The following is a 15,563-nucleotide window of genomic DNA, read 5'->3' on the forward strand; positions in this document are numbered from 1 at the left end:
GCCCCTGCCCCGCCCCGCGCAGGCCCCGCCCCGGCCCGCCCCCCGCGGGGGGCACCGCCCATTGACGTGGCTTTGACGCCAGAACGACGCGCGGCCCAGCGCCAGCGGAGGGGGAGCGGAGATCGGGCGGTTGCCAAGAGACTGAGGCTCTGACGCGCGCTCCGGAGAGGCCGTCGCCGTGGAGACCGCGGGCGGTGACGTCAGGGCCGGGCGCCGGAGCCCTCCCGCGCCGACTGGCTCCCCCTGCCGGGCGCGGGCGACACTGTAGCGACCCTCCCGCGGCGCCGGGGCTCGCACCCGGGGAAGGGCCAGCTCCGGGCGACCCCGCGCCGTCCACACGGCAGGAGGCCGGGCCTGCGTCCCTGCAGCTCGCGGGATCTGACTCCCTGCGTGTCCTCGGGCCGCCGCAGGGTGGGCCTGGGCCCCCGGCCTTGCAGCACGGCGCTCTGGCGCTGTGACCCTGGACGACTCGCTCCGCTCTTCCGGCCACGAGGGTGCGGCCGGGCGCCCCGGCCCGGGTGGGGGTGACCCTCACGCCATCCCAGAGAGGGCCGGAGCCCCGGGAAAGGCCGGCCGGTTGAGCACTAGTTACTTTTGTTCGGAAAGAACATCTGCGAGCGTGCAGCAGGTTGGAAGCCTGAAGCGTAGGAAAGCCTGCAGTACTGCATCCTGGGGTTCCTCCTGCAGGCCAGCCCCAGCACCCCATCCTACAGCGTCCTAGGGACAGCTGAAGAGGAAGGGTGCTCCGGACACAGGCGGCGGAAGGACCCAGCCCCTGCACCCCCACCCAGGGCCGATAGGTGGGGTCCGCTGCAGCCAGGACCTCTCCCTCGGAAGACTGGGCACTCTGCCTGCTCGCTTGGCAGCTAGTGCTGTCTGCCAGCTGGCCCACTCTGTCTGTCCCCAAGCTGTCTCCAGGCAGCCTAGGGCTCAGGGCCACTGGGACCTTGAGGCTGACCCTGAGGGGGCCTTCCTGGAAGCAGGGCCCATTAAAGAGGGGGGATGGGGTGGAGAGAGGGCACTGGCATGATGTGTGTGACTTCTTTTGTGTGTCTCGGCTGTCGGCTGGCTTTGTGTTCACACCCATCAGAAAGCAAGATGTGTTCTAAAGGGAAGGCAATGAGGATGACAGGCTTTTCTCCAAGGAAGGCAGCAGTTTGGAGCAGCTTAACTTCCGCATCTCTCCTAGGGTGGTTTCTCCTTGTGTCAGAGAAGGAGGTCCAGGGAGCAAGAATTCATCAAAATTGGTGCAGGCTGTGCCCTCAGCCCCACCAGGATTTCAGCCACACCCCTCCACGCTGCTGTTCGGGGACCTCTCCGGGGCCAGTGTGTTTTGAAAGGCATTCAAGGACACTAACAGTCCCAGAATCCCCTTGGTCTTTCAGAGCGCTCCCTTGTTTTGTCCCAGGTTCATACACCAAGAGTTTGGAGTATTTTTAGTTTTCCTAGCTGAGCAGCTTTCCATTGTTCTTCTTGCTCCTGGGAGTCCCAACACCCTCCTCCCTTCCAAGGAGAACTAAACAGAAGGGTAAGAAGCCACCCTCTTGATCTTACCGGCTGGGCCCCCTTCCTGTGACTTAGCATCTTTCCCCAGCTTCCCACCCACTGTCTAGCCAGACCCTTTCGAAAGCTCTGTGTTTGCCAACATCAGTACAAAGTAAAGACTGGTCCCAGTGTAAGACACTGCCCCAGGGCTTCCACCCACCTGAGCTGTCCCTGTGCCAGCAGTGACCATACTGTCTGTCCCTTCCCAGCTCCTAGGGGAGGAACTTGCTGTGCCCACAAAGACAAGAAGCAGGGAGGAACAGGCCCACCTGGGAGTGCTGGTACCTGGCACCCTCCTGAAACTGCCTCTGCCCCACATGGCTGTCACTGGCCCCCAGAGACTGCCTTTCCTTCAAGCACCTTTGCTTTCCCTCGGGTTCTCTGGCACTGACACTTGAAGAGGAAAGGAACACCTAGCGTGTGCTTCTAGAGATGTGAGCAAATGACTCAGAAAGTCTTCACCTAACACTGAGGCGGAAGCAGGCCCCACGTGCCTTACTGTGCAGGTGAGGCACCTTCTTGGAATAGCATTACTGTCTGGGGGAAATGGGAGTCACTGTTCCACTTGGAATTCTCGTACCTGCCCTGAAGGTCGGTTTTGCACACGGGCTGGAACCCCCAGCTGGATGCTGAAAGCGGTCCTCCCAAATTCATGGCTGTGCTTGCCAAGGCTACGTCCTTCCCTCTGAACATAAATCAACAGGCCTGGAGTCCTGCAGTATCCCTGAGACAAAATTGGGGTGCACCTGCTGTCCTGGGCTGTGCAGACCATGCTGCACTCTTTAACTGGGGGGAAGGGCAGCTTCCCCGCATCACTGAGGGCTGGACAAAGCGCTTTTTTCTTGGCCCACCCCTCCTAGTGCCGAAGGTCCTCTTCATCCTCCTGATTGAGCCCTGTTTGTCTTCGTTTTGTATGTCTTTGCCCTGGTGGTTTCCGTGATGAGAAAATGACATGAACCACTCCAGACTGGCACCCACCTTAGTCTGTTTGGCCTTACCTTACTTGGGAGGTTTGACAAACCCTTGTGGGTGCTGAGGCAGAAGTGACAGCCTGGGCCTGGAATGACAGCATCCACTAGGGCAGGAACCCAATGGTCCCAGTGATGGTCTAAGAGCTTGCTGAGCAGGGCCACCTAGAAGCCACCTGACCTTGACCTTTACAGCTTCCCACCTCCATACTGCCTCCCTGGGAGGCACTTATTCCAGAATGCCTCTGTTGGAGTCTGCCTGGGCATAGACCCCTGCTTGACTCAGGCAGGGCCTGGGTCAGCAGCCAGGGCCCAACTGACCAACCATGAAGATGACAAAGCCAACCAGGACCCTCTATTCCCAACAGGAAGAAATGGAGGTCCTGGGGACCTTGGGACGAGAGCAGGAGGCACCTGTGGGTTCTGGAGTGGCGGCTCCAGAGCTGGGTAGACTTGGGGGTTTTCATACACACACCAGTAGTACTTAATCGTGGGCCAATGGCCTGTGATTCCAGAGCTCAGACGGTTTCTGTTTGTAGTGAATCTTTGTATGTGTGTTATTTATTTTTTATCTTTTGGATCATTTTATTTATTTACTTTAGATTAGTATATAAAGTAATAGGTTTCACTTCAGATCTTCCCACACTCCTCTATTCCCCGTGTCCTCCCCCTCCACTGGTCCCCCTTCGCCCTCTCCTAGTCTCCGGCCTCTCCCGTCTCCTGCATTTGGTTGCCCCCTCCCCCACTTCAGTTTCTCCATGACCTCTTTTCCCTCTCTCTAATTTCATGGCTTATACCCCACAGGCATACATACACATGTAAAAGTGAAAATCTAGGCTCCACATATGAGAAAGCGTGGTATTTGTCTTTCTGGGTATTTCATGTGAGATAATATTTTCCAGTTCTAGTCACTTGGCTGCAGATGTCATGATTGCATTTTTCTTCACAGCCGAATAAGATCCCATACGCATCGCATGTTCATTACCCGTTGGTCTGTTGGTGGACGTCGAGGCTACTCCATTTCCTGCCTGTTGTGAATAGCACAGGTATGAACAGGGAATAGCTGTATGACTGGGAGTTCTCCCACTGCACAGGAGTGGTATAGCTGGGACATGCTGCGGTTCTATTTTTAGGTTAGTTGTTGGGTTACTTGTTGCTGTTGTTTGTTTTGAGAACCCTCTACACTAAATTCCAGCACTGGCTGTACAACTTCACAGTCCCCGGCAGTAAATAAAGACTGTGAGGAGTTTATTTTCCATTTGTCTCCTTTGTAGTGCCAGGAACTCAGGGCCTTGCACGTATGAGACAAGTGCTCTAGCACCGCACTGGCTGTCAGTGCTCGCGAGGAGCCACCGATGTGGCCGTGGGCTTTGCTCGATGGTTGAGCAGGCCCATAAGGCATATGGATGCCTGCGCCCACAACTTATGCTCTGAAATCATAAGGAAGCTGGAGGTAGGGCACTGTATGGGGCCAATGTCCGTGAGGGTCAGCAAGTGCCTAAAGGGGAGCGTCAGTACTTACTGGAAGGGAGGCTTCTAAAAGAAAAGCATACTGCTAGCGGGTGGCCACCTGCCCTGGCAGGGCACATTGGGAAGAAACTGCCTATGTCTCCTGGTAGGGAACTGCATCTATCTATCAGTGCCAGCTTCCACCGGTTCATCAGCTGTACCAAGCAACTGGGGACTATCAACCTGTTTTCTCTTGCTGTAACAAAGTTCAAGAGACAAAGGAGTTGCTGTTCCTTCAGGGTGCCTTGGTCACTGAGGCTGGCTTCTGGCTTGTTTGGCTGATGGTTCTGAGATGCTGAGCCAGGATGGAGAGTGGGGTGTCGGTTTCCCCTGATGGCCTCTTCCTGCGTCATAACATGGTAACATGATGGGACAGCAGGGGTACCAGCTCAGGCCTCTGGCTTTTCCTATAAAGCCACTAGAGCCATCGTGGGAGCCCTGCCCTCCTGACCTCATCTTGTCCCAACTCCATCTCAGAGGCCCCGATTCCACAGAGGAATTTGGGGACTAAGTGCTAGCAGATGAACTTTGGGAAGACACAATCAACTAGAGCAGGAGCAAAGTTCTGGCTCCTTCCACAAGGCAGAGCAGTACCTGGGATGCTCTGCCTTGTACAGATGTGGACAGAGCAGGTCTGGGGCCCCTGGCTGACCCAGGCTGCCCTTGAGCTTTACTCTGGACTCTCTGCAGGGCTGCGCAGGGCTCTGTGACCCCCCCAACCCCAAAAGACGTTCAGCAGTGGCCTCCCTCATTGGTACCCACCAGCATGGCACACAGCTGCCTGTCATTTTTGCTTTTTCTTTGATCATCTGGAAAGCATCTGCAAGTTACATAATTTGAGAGAGCTGTGCTAGGTGCCGTGGGTACGAACAGGAGGGAGTGTGCTTCAGACTCTGCCAAGAAGTGACAGAGAGAAGGACTCCATGCTGCGGTCAAGGTGAGAAGGTACAGGCTCCAGAACGGAGGGATGGTGGGAACCAATCATGAATTCCCCAGGGAGTCTCGTACCAGATGATTGCCAAAGGCTCATGAGACACCTGCTGTGGGCCACCACTATTGGGGTTTAGCAACCCAGGGACTGGACAACACAGACGGGGTCTCTCCACGCCATCAGTTCTAAGTAAGGAGACTTGACAGCAGAGATACATCATGAGTAAGGAAGTGGCTTGCACAGGGCTGTGACGCAGGCTGGTGGAACAGAGGGCTTGGCAGGGAAAGTGGCCTTGGATGGGCAAGCCCGCGAGGCAGAGCTGTGGGCATTGGCACAGGCGGGGGACACAGGCAGGAGGCAACCATTTGTCTCTTCCCCCTAGATTTGGAGCAGAGGTTCTCTGCCAACATGGGAGAGCTGGCTAAGGAGCTTGGGATAAGCTCTGAGGCCAGGGTGGGAAATCCGGTGCTGGCATTCAGCCTGGTCATGAGTGTACAATGCACCACCCAAACATTTGTGTCGCTTCTCCAGGGTGCCTGGGGGCACGGGGGGCACGTCTTTGGGGTTATCTGGCCTTGAGGCACTATTGGCAAGGATGATGGGGTTTGACCTTGGCTTATAAGCTGGGGGAGGTCAGCAAGGAGGGAGGGAAGCCAGGAACTGGAGGTCTGGTGGCTCAGAGATAGAAGCAATTCCCTGGGGTTTCTCACAGCCCAGACCCTGGGTGAGGGGAGGACCTGCCCAGCTCTGGGATCAAGCTCCTCTGAGAGCTGAGGAAGGCATGCTGTGACCTAAAGGTTGGGAATCTGGCTCTCCGATGGGTCCCAGTTGATTTCAGCTGCCTTGGGAGGGAAGAGGATAATGTGCCCCCTGAACAGTCTGATCTTTCTATGTAAAACTGTAGCAGTCCCTCTTCATCCACAAGGATGCTCTGTCTTCCTGAAACGGAGACAGTGGCCAGGCCAGATGTGCTCTACACAGGTGTGCCTGTGTTCTCCCTGTGTACATGCATCCATCCTCTACTTGCCTCATTGCTGTCACAAAATACCTGACCAAAGCAGCTTAAGGAAAGAAGGGCTTATTCGGCTCTTGTCTTGAGGGTACAGCCCGTCATGGCGGGGAAGGCGTGGTGGACACAGGAGCTTGAAGCAGCTGGTCCCACTGTGTCCAGTCAGGAAGCAGAGAGCGATAAATGCTGGTGCTCTGCTGGCTTCTTCCCCCGCCCCCCCATCTTTTTACTAATGTTTCCATTGTGTGTTGGCAATCTACCATTACATATATCTTATTACATAGTCTAAATGTCAGGACTGCTAATCAGAAGACTAATAAACTCTTCCAAAGTGAATGCACTGAGAAAGGTTATGTATAAGATATCCTTTTACCTTTTCATTCAATCCTGGACCCCATCTGATGGGATGGCACTGCCCACATTCAGGGTGGGTCTTCCATCCTCAGTTAAATCTCTCTGGAAATGCCCTCACAGACATCTCCAAAGGTGTATCTCCTAGGTGATTCCGAATCTCCCCATGTTGACAATCTCAATTAACCATTATGGTGGGCATACATACAGACACACATGCACACATGTGACATCAGTGTAACTGTACCTATGTTTTTCCTGTATGTACATGCCTATGAATAAGATTTATAAATTAGGCATAATAAAAATTTAATGTCAATAACCAATAATAAAATGGAATAAGTACCATATGTTGTAATACAAGCTGTGATATAGTCGGTCTCCTCTCAAATACATGATTGTGCTGTGATAACCCATCTTCTGGTGGTGACCTGTGATGACCCAAGGCCTGTGGAACAAGATGAAGTGGGTGACACAGGTGCTGTGACCAGGCAGGACACAGCACAGGGCCCCAGAACCCAGTTCCGCAGCAGTTCTGTGACGGTCTCTCTGAAACTGAGTTACACGTGGGTGGGTACCATATGCAATGTGGGTACACTGGACAAAGCATGATTCATGTCTTGGGCAGGATGGGGAAGAATGGCCCAAGGTTTCTTCTTGGTACTAAGATATACAATTACTTATTTCTAGAATTTTCCATTTAGTATTTCCAACGTTGACCACAGGTAACTGAATGGAAAGCAAGCCAGGGACAAGCGGGAAGGACTGACGGGAAACAGACACGTAAAGACGAAAGCACGACGCTGTTGGCATTCCGTGTTTTCAATCCATCCATTTTGCAAACAGTGTTGGGTTCCTTCAGTGTGGGGTCCCCAGAATGTGGAGAAAGCATCTTGCCTTGTCATTCAGGCAAGAATCCCTGTGACTCCTAAAATTCCTCTGTGGGAATGGGTGAATGGCTCCCTGAGGGTGTCGGGCCAGCCCCTTTCTCTTCTCATCCTGGAGACCAGGACTCTTGGAAAAGCACAGAACTGTGGCTTTGGTGCCAGCCCTCACTGCTACCCCAGCTGGCCACTCTGACCTCCCTTCCCCCCACTTCTTAGGACATTTAACATGTTTCTGGTCTTTAGCCCGGGCACAGCCAGGCCATAGAGACCTGTCCCTGGGTTTCCAAGGCAACACTCAGGCTACCTGTGAAGGCTGCAGGGGTCGGCAGGCATTTTTCCTTACGTGGTCAGCAGAAGGGTGTTCATTCTCTCTGACCTGGTTTCCATGGTGTTGGGTTCTGTTGCTGTTTAAAAGGAAAATGCATCAACTTGTGTCATGAGGAGTCTAGGGTGTCATTGGATCTGCTAGTAAAGATGGCCCACATGAGAGACACACCACACACCCTCTAAAGATGCAACACAGGGACGCCATGGCGGCCAGTGTGCCACGAAGGGACATGGGACAGAGGCCAATGACCTGAGTCCCACATTGTTGGCACAGACTCCGTGGTCCAGGGAAGCCACAGAATGAGCCCAGCAGAAAGGACAGGCATGGAGGGAAACATGCCTTCCCACAGCTCATCCCCAAGTGCTCAGACCAAGGGGAAGTCTAGAACCAGCTGGACCAAAGATGGAAAATATATAAGAAATAATGGAACAATAGAGACAGTCCAGCTGGGCATGGTGGCGCATACCTTTAATCCCAGGATACAGTCTGCCCAAAGCAGAAATCCACACTTGTGTGTTGGGGGCAGCTCCCCTGAAGGCCCAGAAGAAGGGGCCTTCCAAGCAGCCTTCCTTGTGGGCATGTGGCTCCTGCCTCTGCCAGTTCATGGCACTCTCTTTACTGGCTGTGTCTTCTTGTGGCCTTACTGTGAGGAGCTCAGCTGTTGGAATGAAGGGCCACCCTAATCCAGTCTGACCTCCACATGACTTAATTGATTACATCTTCAAACCTGCTATTGCCAAGTAACGTCACATTCTGAGGTTCTGGGGGACTCGAGTGTGGAGGGGACACTGTTCAATCAGGCGCAGCATGAAGAGGAGGCGGGCTGCAGAGGTAAAGGCTCTGAAAGGACAGACTTGAAACCACAGGTAACTCCAGACCTGAGAAGGCAACAGAGAGGCTAAGAGCCCCCAGAACATCATGTTATGGCAGGGGAGGAGGGGGCTGGAGAGGGGCAAACCCGGATGATCCCGGCTCCGCTCCTGCCCAGCCGCACTCACAGAGAACGCCCAGAAGTTAGGAGTCCCTCTTCCAACACTTTCACCTCACCCCCTTTACATGACTCCCATGGGGTCCCAGGCTCATCAGGACTGCCTGAGACCCCATCGTCCTGGCCCCCAACCTCATCCACAATACCCTCCAAGCCAATGCGGTCACTAAGAGGCTTTAGAACTGTATGTCCTCCCAGTCCCATTACCAGCCCTTAACTGATCATGAGTCTAAGGCAAGCCTCAGCTACACAGCAGGAAGATCTGCCTTAAAAATAAGGGCTAGGTGTGGTGGCACACTTTTAATCCCAGTACTTGGGAGGCAGAGGCAGGCAGATCTCTGTGCAATCAACACCAGCTAGGGCTGCAGGGAAACCCTGCCTCGACAATAATAAATAATAAATAATAAATAAATAAATAAATAATAAATAAATAAAATGGCTACAGTGGTAAAAATTTATGTCGTGTGTATTTTACCAAAACATTAAAAGCTTTTCAAGCCAAGTAGGCAAGTCTAGCCAGAATCCAAAACACCAAAACCTCCTAGCCCATCCTCAGAGGCCAGAGACCACAGGGCTGCAGAGGTAGGCCAAGAACCTGGAGGGCTCTGTAGTGAGGCCCCACCCCACAGAGAGGCTCCACAGAAGTTGCAAGTGGATTGGCCAGAGCCAGGGAACAGGCACTCAGGACCCAGCTGAGGCAGCTCTTGCGCACCAAGATGGGACCCAGCACCGCCAGGAGGAGACCAGCATCTGCACAGGGAACAGCTATAGGCCTGGGGCTTGAACCAACCAACTCTGTTCGTCCCTTGTTTTAACTCTGTCTGAAATACAAGGAAGCATTCTTGTGCAAAATTCACACAGTATAGACAGCCCCCAAACCACCCTTCACTCCTAGGCGACTGGGATCTCTCAAGTGAGAGATCTGTGCCCCTCTGTCTACGCAGGGTGAGAGTGGATGGAAGGTTCTTTCCCGGGAGTGGTTTGCATGCAGCTCAGGCATGCAGCACTTGTCCTGGGGTCTCTGGGGATGAAAACCCTGACACTCCAGGAATTTCCTGACTGATTTATGGCAAATGTTCTTGGGGTTCTTGGAACCTAGGGCATCTGGCTGTCAGGGGTCCCCACACAGCAGGTGCAGGCCAGGGACCTGAGAGGAAAGCTCTTCTCTGCTAACCTGTAGGGTCTGTAGAGTAAAAGACCCACTGGATGAGACTCGGAAGGCACGGTGTTCAGTACCAGCCAGGATCTGACCATCAAAGGCCCCTGCTGACTGCTGCATCAAATCTATGCTGGAGCAAAAGCCCGTGTGGTGAGATCTGCCACATGCTGGTAACACCCCTGGGTAGGTTGGTGGGAGTAGTCAGAGGTCTTATTGGCCACAGTTAGGTTACATGATTGTGCCTCGATTGATGGTAGCTCTGGAGAGCCTGGTTGGCCATGTAGCACCCTGTAAGACCACATAGCAGCAGGGCTGGGGCTCTTGGTCAGTGGCAGCCTCGGCCAGGGCAAAGCCAGGTTCCCCTGGGTCCCTGCAGCAGGCAGCCAGGACAGTCTGGAGAAGGCAGCTGGGCACTGAGAGCCTGTACCTGGCAACATCCAAAACTTCTCTAGGAGTGGCTGTGAGAGGACAGTGCCCAGCTCCACAGGGAAAAAGTGGTCCCTGGGTGCCTGGCACCCGGCAGGGCTAGTTGGTCCAGGGGCCCAATGCGTAGAGGGCAAACCTGCACAGCCCCTTTCCTTCCAGATAACCCCACCCCACCCACCCACCCATGCTTGGAGAGGTACTGGGGAGAGGGTGTGAATGGTGAATCAAAAAGCCGTCCCTACTCCAGATCAGCCCAGACCTTATCCTAACTGCCCACAGCCTCACAGAACCACCGAACAAGAGGTCCGTCCGGACCAAGGGGACCAGGAGGTCTCAGAGAGCCTCTCACATAACTCTGGGAGATGCCACAGTGCTGGGCCTGGTGACACTTCTGTCCCTGAACAGTGCTGTGGGGCTGGTGCTCCAGGAAGTAGGGCTCCTATTCCAGTATTCCACATGCCACCCTTGAGCCGCCTGGGGGAGGTGGCCAATAGGCTTCTCCAGACCCCACACCACCTTCCCAGATCTAGGCTTTGTCAAGTAAGCATCCCTTTTCTGGGGAAGTCACCAGGTTGTGAGAAGAAAAGAAAAACTCAACCACAGAAGGGGAAGACAGAGTGGACCAAGGGGCCTGGACTGTGACCCTCAGGGTGCGGCCATGCCCTAGAGGGTTTAGAAAGCCTCCGCTGTTTGTTTTGCTCCCCGGATGTCACTTAGAAACACCAGGCCCATAACTAGACCTTTGCTACCGAATTTAAATTGTTTTATGACTTTGAATGTGCTGGGAGTTTGCTGGGCTTAGGGTAGGCAGTGTTATCATGGCTTAGTGTCTACGTTAGTTTCAAAGATCAATCGTACATGCCTCAGTGATGCAGAATTCTAAAACATTTTTTCCTGATGATAAAATTGGGTTTGTACTCTGGGTGTGGTGATATGCACCCCTGGTCCCAACTACTCAGAAGGCTGAGGCAGGGGGACTGCTTGTACCCACAACTGCAAAATCAAACTCCATTTCAAGAAAAAAATTGCATATGTAACTATATATGCAAGAAAATATATAAGAAATAATGGAACAATAGAGACAGTCCAGCTGGGCATGGTGGCGCATACCTTTAATCCCAGCGCTCAGAAAGAAGCAGGCAGATCTCTATGAGATGGAGGCCAGCCTGGTCTACATAAAGAGTTCAGGGCTAGCTGGGGCTACAAGGAGTCCCTGTCTCAAAAGAAAAACAAAATAACAACAACAAAAAGATAGATAGTCCATACTTTTAATGTTTAAATAATCATAACTGAGTATAGCATGATGCATTTTAAAAATTAAATAAATACATTATTTAGAACTCTCAAAAAGAAATTTGAATTGTGCTCCACGTGAGCAGTTCAAAATTTTATTACATTTTTATTTAATTATGTTGGGTGGGGGTAGGGCATGTGTGCCGCAGTGAGTGTGTGGAGGTCGGAGTTGGTTCTCTCTTTCTACCACGTGGGTCCTTGGGATCCAATTTATGTGATCAGAGACTTGGTAGCATGCACCTTTACCTGCTGAGCCATCTTGCTGGCCCACAAATAGTTTTATAGTCTGTCTTCCCACTTACAGATAATTCCTGTGTCACATACTGAAGGCGTTTTGCTTGGTGTCTAATATTTCATTATGCCTAATGTTTATTCAATGTTTCTTTTGTAGGTGGGCATGCATTGTCATTGTCTCCACTGTGTCGTGAAATGTCACTGTCTTTTGCAGTATTCTGAGCTCCTGTGCTACTTCCTTCTTTGGATAAAATTGCCCAGCAACTGGCATTCTCCTTACACTGTGCCATCATTTAAGGACTGTCATTCAAAGAGCTGCAGAGATGGCTCAGCAGTTAAGAACAGTGGCTGCCCTTACAGAGGACCCGGGTTTGGTTTCCAGCACCCACATGGCAGCTAACAACTGTCCACAACTACAGTTCCAGGGGAACCCGACACCCTCTTTTGACCTCTATGGGCATTGCACAACACAGGTGTACTTACATACATGCAGGCAATACACTCATACACATAAATAATAAAAAATCATAAATAAAATAAATAAAAAGGAATTGTCATTCAAAAAGAATTTCGTAGTTGGGTGTGGTTGGCGAACACTTTTGGTCCCAGCACTCAGAAGACAGAGGCAGCTGGAGCTCTGTGAGGTTGAGGCCTGCCTGGTCTACATAACAAGATCCAGGCCAGCTGGGGCTACACAGGGAGGCGGTCTCAAAAAGACAAAAGAAAAAAAAAAAGATTTTGTAGATTTCAGAATTGAAAACAGTATCTGTGTTCATTTCCAGAGTTCTGCCAACAGTGGACATGAGCCTCAGGGAGCTGAGCCAGGAGGGGCCATCACGGAGCCTTCAGGGTGTGCCCCCCCACCCCCCCCACCCCCAAGCTCCAGGGTAAGTGCTCTGTCCCTGCAGGTCTGGAGTCCTCAGAAGGACTGTCTATAGTTCCTCCAGTGCAGGGATCCCTCCCCCACCTCTACCTCACAGAGGTCTCCTCTGCTCTAAGGTCTCTCTTCTCTCTGAGAACCCTGGTCAGTTCAGGATTTAAATACCAGCCCCCTACTCCAGCGCGACCTGAAGGAGGACCCTACAACGGCCTTCTTTCCCTATGGCCATAGGGACTTACAGCATCTTTGGGGAGGAGACAGCTCAGCCCAAGCGGTACCAGCTCCTCTCGGTGCACGAGATTTGACCGCCACCAATGCCGTGTGTTCGTGCCTACTGACAGTGTTACTTTCGAGGCTCAGTTCTGATTTTCTGCCCACTTTTCTATTAGCGGACTGTTCTAATTTCCTTTCTGCTGCTGGGATAAACACCAGGACCCAAAGCAACTTGGGAAGGAAAGGGTTTGTTTGCCTTACACTTCTAGGTCACAGTCCATCACTGAGGGAAGTCAGGGCAGGACTCAAGGCAGGAACCTGGAATCAGGAACGGTGGGAGAAAGAGATTTACTGGCTTGCTCCCAGACCTGTACTCTGATGGCTTTCTTATATGGCCCAGGCCCACCTGACTAAGGGTGGCACCACCCACAGGGGACTGTACCCTCCCACATCAATCATCAATCAAGACAATATCCCACAGACACACACACAGGCCAATCTGATCTAGGAAATTCCTCAATTGAGGCACCCCCTTCCCAGGTGACTCTAGGCTGTGCCACGTCGACAGGTGATGCAGTCTAGGACACACACCTCCTCTGGTTGAAATGCAATTTAAACGGTTTCACCTAAATAAGACTTGGTGGTTAGCATAGCCAGGAGCCCAGGGTGGGGAGGGTCTCAGCTGTCGTGCCGTTCCTACGCCATGATCTCTTCCACCCTCTCCCAGCATCTCAGCCCGGTCCCCCTGTGTGGTCTTTGTGCTTCGCCAGCTCCTTCCACGGTGTGGCTTTCACTGCGTCCACACAGTCCATGCTTTAAAACCTAACCCTAACCTGAGCTACAGGGAGGTAGGGCCACGGGAGGTGCTGGAGCAAAGTTCAGCCCAGGGGCTTCCTTGAGCGAAGACGGTTTGCTGTCCTCTCTAGCTCTCTCCCTGCTACTGTGGACGGATATGCAAGCGGGACCTCACTAGGTGCCGATGCCTTGACCTCTGACTTCCCCACCTCCTGGACCTTCAGTATGCCACTACAGATGGCCTTGGCTATGCTTTCTGGGGATCTGTTGCAGCAGCCTACAGTGGGCTCAGGAGGGTGCTGAGGGATCCCCTTTATCATCCAGGGATGTCACATTTAGCCTCTGGGGGTGAAGCTGGGCTCAGCAACCGAGATCCCCAGAACCAAAGTCAGAAAGAGCTGCTCCTGGGAGCTCTTACCAAAGAAAGTTGCTACAGATTTTTTTGGTTGACTCAAATCAAAAGATGCCCAAAATAAATGCTTTTCATATTTATTCTGAGAGCTCTTTATATATTAAACTCCATGTATTAAGTCTTTCACATCTTTCTCATATTTTTTTTTTTAGCTAACCTTTGTAGGTTTTCATCACCGAGGCCAGATACTGCCTTCGAGTCCCCGTGTGATGGTAGTGCCCTTGCTAGGCGGCCTCATTACACAAGCAGAGCCAGTCATTGGGCCACATACTCAGGATATGCACAATGCCACCGAGGAGAAAAGTCCGTTGCTGGTGGCATTGAGAAGCTTGGGGTCATTCACACTGGTATTGCAGGTGAATGCCAGAGCCAAGAAGCCGTTGCCACCCCGATGTAGGCGAGTGGGCTGGTAAAAGCTTCTGAGTTTGTACAGTAGACGCCAAGGGCCACTCAGCCCGGAACAGTTCCAAGTCCCCACTCAATCTTAAAAGTGATAAGAAATGTAACTTTGATCTGGTTAGTCTTTCAACTGAGTTATGAACTGAAGGCAAATAGATAGTGGCCCAACCCCTCCCAGAGGCTGGTGCTGCCCTGCGTGGGAGGAACCCTGTGGAGCCAAGGGAGGGACTGACTGGCATGATGTACCTTCTAGTAGCTGGTAGGGTAGATCTGAAGCACCCAGAGGACATTTCTGTGAGCACTTTGCTTTTGTGATTTAGATTCAAGAGTCCTTGGAGGACCTGCTCCCTTCTACACAGCTGCTTGTGGCTGGGGAGCATCGGGAGCATGACCCCAGGGGAAGTGGCTCTGTTCTTGCGGGGACCGTGCCCCTGCCCTACGGGGAGACATCTCTCAGGGTGCAGCTGGGTCTGGCTATAGGAGTGGACCTGTCTGCCCACAGTCCACCCAGGAGGGGAAAGCATCAGGACTCAGTGGCCCCTGGGAGGTGGCTTAGAGTGTCTGGGATGGGAGCACCTGGGTCATTGAGCAATAGGGAGAAACCAGCTAGAGGGGCCTGAATCCACAGTGCTGGAGAGGAATGGAGGGAAGGAGAGAAGAGGGGAAACGGGAGGGTGGGATGGAGGAGAGAGAAGAAAAGACAACAGGCACCTCCAAATCAGGCATCTCCCCAAATGTTCCCAGTGAGAAAAAGACCTTTTAGCAGTGTGACCTGTGTGTGCATAGCTCTGTATTCCTGTGTCTTTCTGGTTCACACAGGAACACAGAGGGAGCATGTGCAGGGAGGCTCCAAAGGACTCCTTGACTAGGACAAGTGGCATGACATAGGTGTGGCCTTCAGATGGCCTGACCTGACCCTGCCCTCGTAGGGTATGGGTTCCAGCGTCACCTCTGAAGGGACTGGGTCGACCTGACTGCACAGGTGGATCCTGGAGTTTGGCTGCTGGGCTCTGGGCTCCTAGATTGGTGAGTCAAAGCACAGATGTTCAGAAGTGGTCTGTCAGTTTCCGTCTGAGCTGCTTTGGCAGTGTGCGACCTCAGTGACCCCTGTCTTACATTCTGTTGGTAGTTTCTCAGTCCCCAGAGCTTTTGCCCAGACAGGGCTGAAGCACACCCAGTCCTGTGCAGAGGGTGGGGCCCTGAAGGACACAGGTCATACCAAAGCCACCAAGCCAC

General features: G+C 52.7%; 1 long non-coding RNA gene across 1 annotated transcript; it reads left to right on the forward strand.

Moving 5' to 3' along the window:
- Window positions 1–1,981: 1,981 nt before the first annotated feature.
- On the forward strand, window positions 1,982–4,243 carry LOC115069335. The gene is made up of 3 exons (XR_003848607.1): window positions 1,982–2,051; window positions 3,463–3,559; window positions 4,133–4,243. It is a non-coding gene; the product is annotated as an uncharacterized LOC115069335 (long non-coding RNA).
- Window positions 4,244–15,563: the final 11,320 nt, after the last annotated feature.

Source organism: Nannospalax galili, unplaced genomic scaffold, assembly GCF_000622305.1.
Source record: "Nannospalax galili isolate Female #2095 unplaced genomic scaffold, S.galili_v1.0 scaffold652, whole genome shotgun sequence".
Lineage (NCBI taxonomy): Eukaryota > Metazoa > Chordata > Mammalia > Rodentia > Spalacidae > Nannospalax > Nannospalax galili.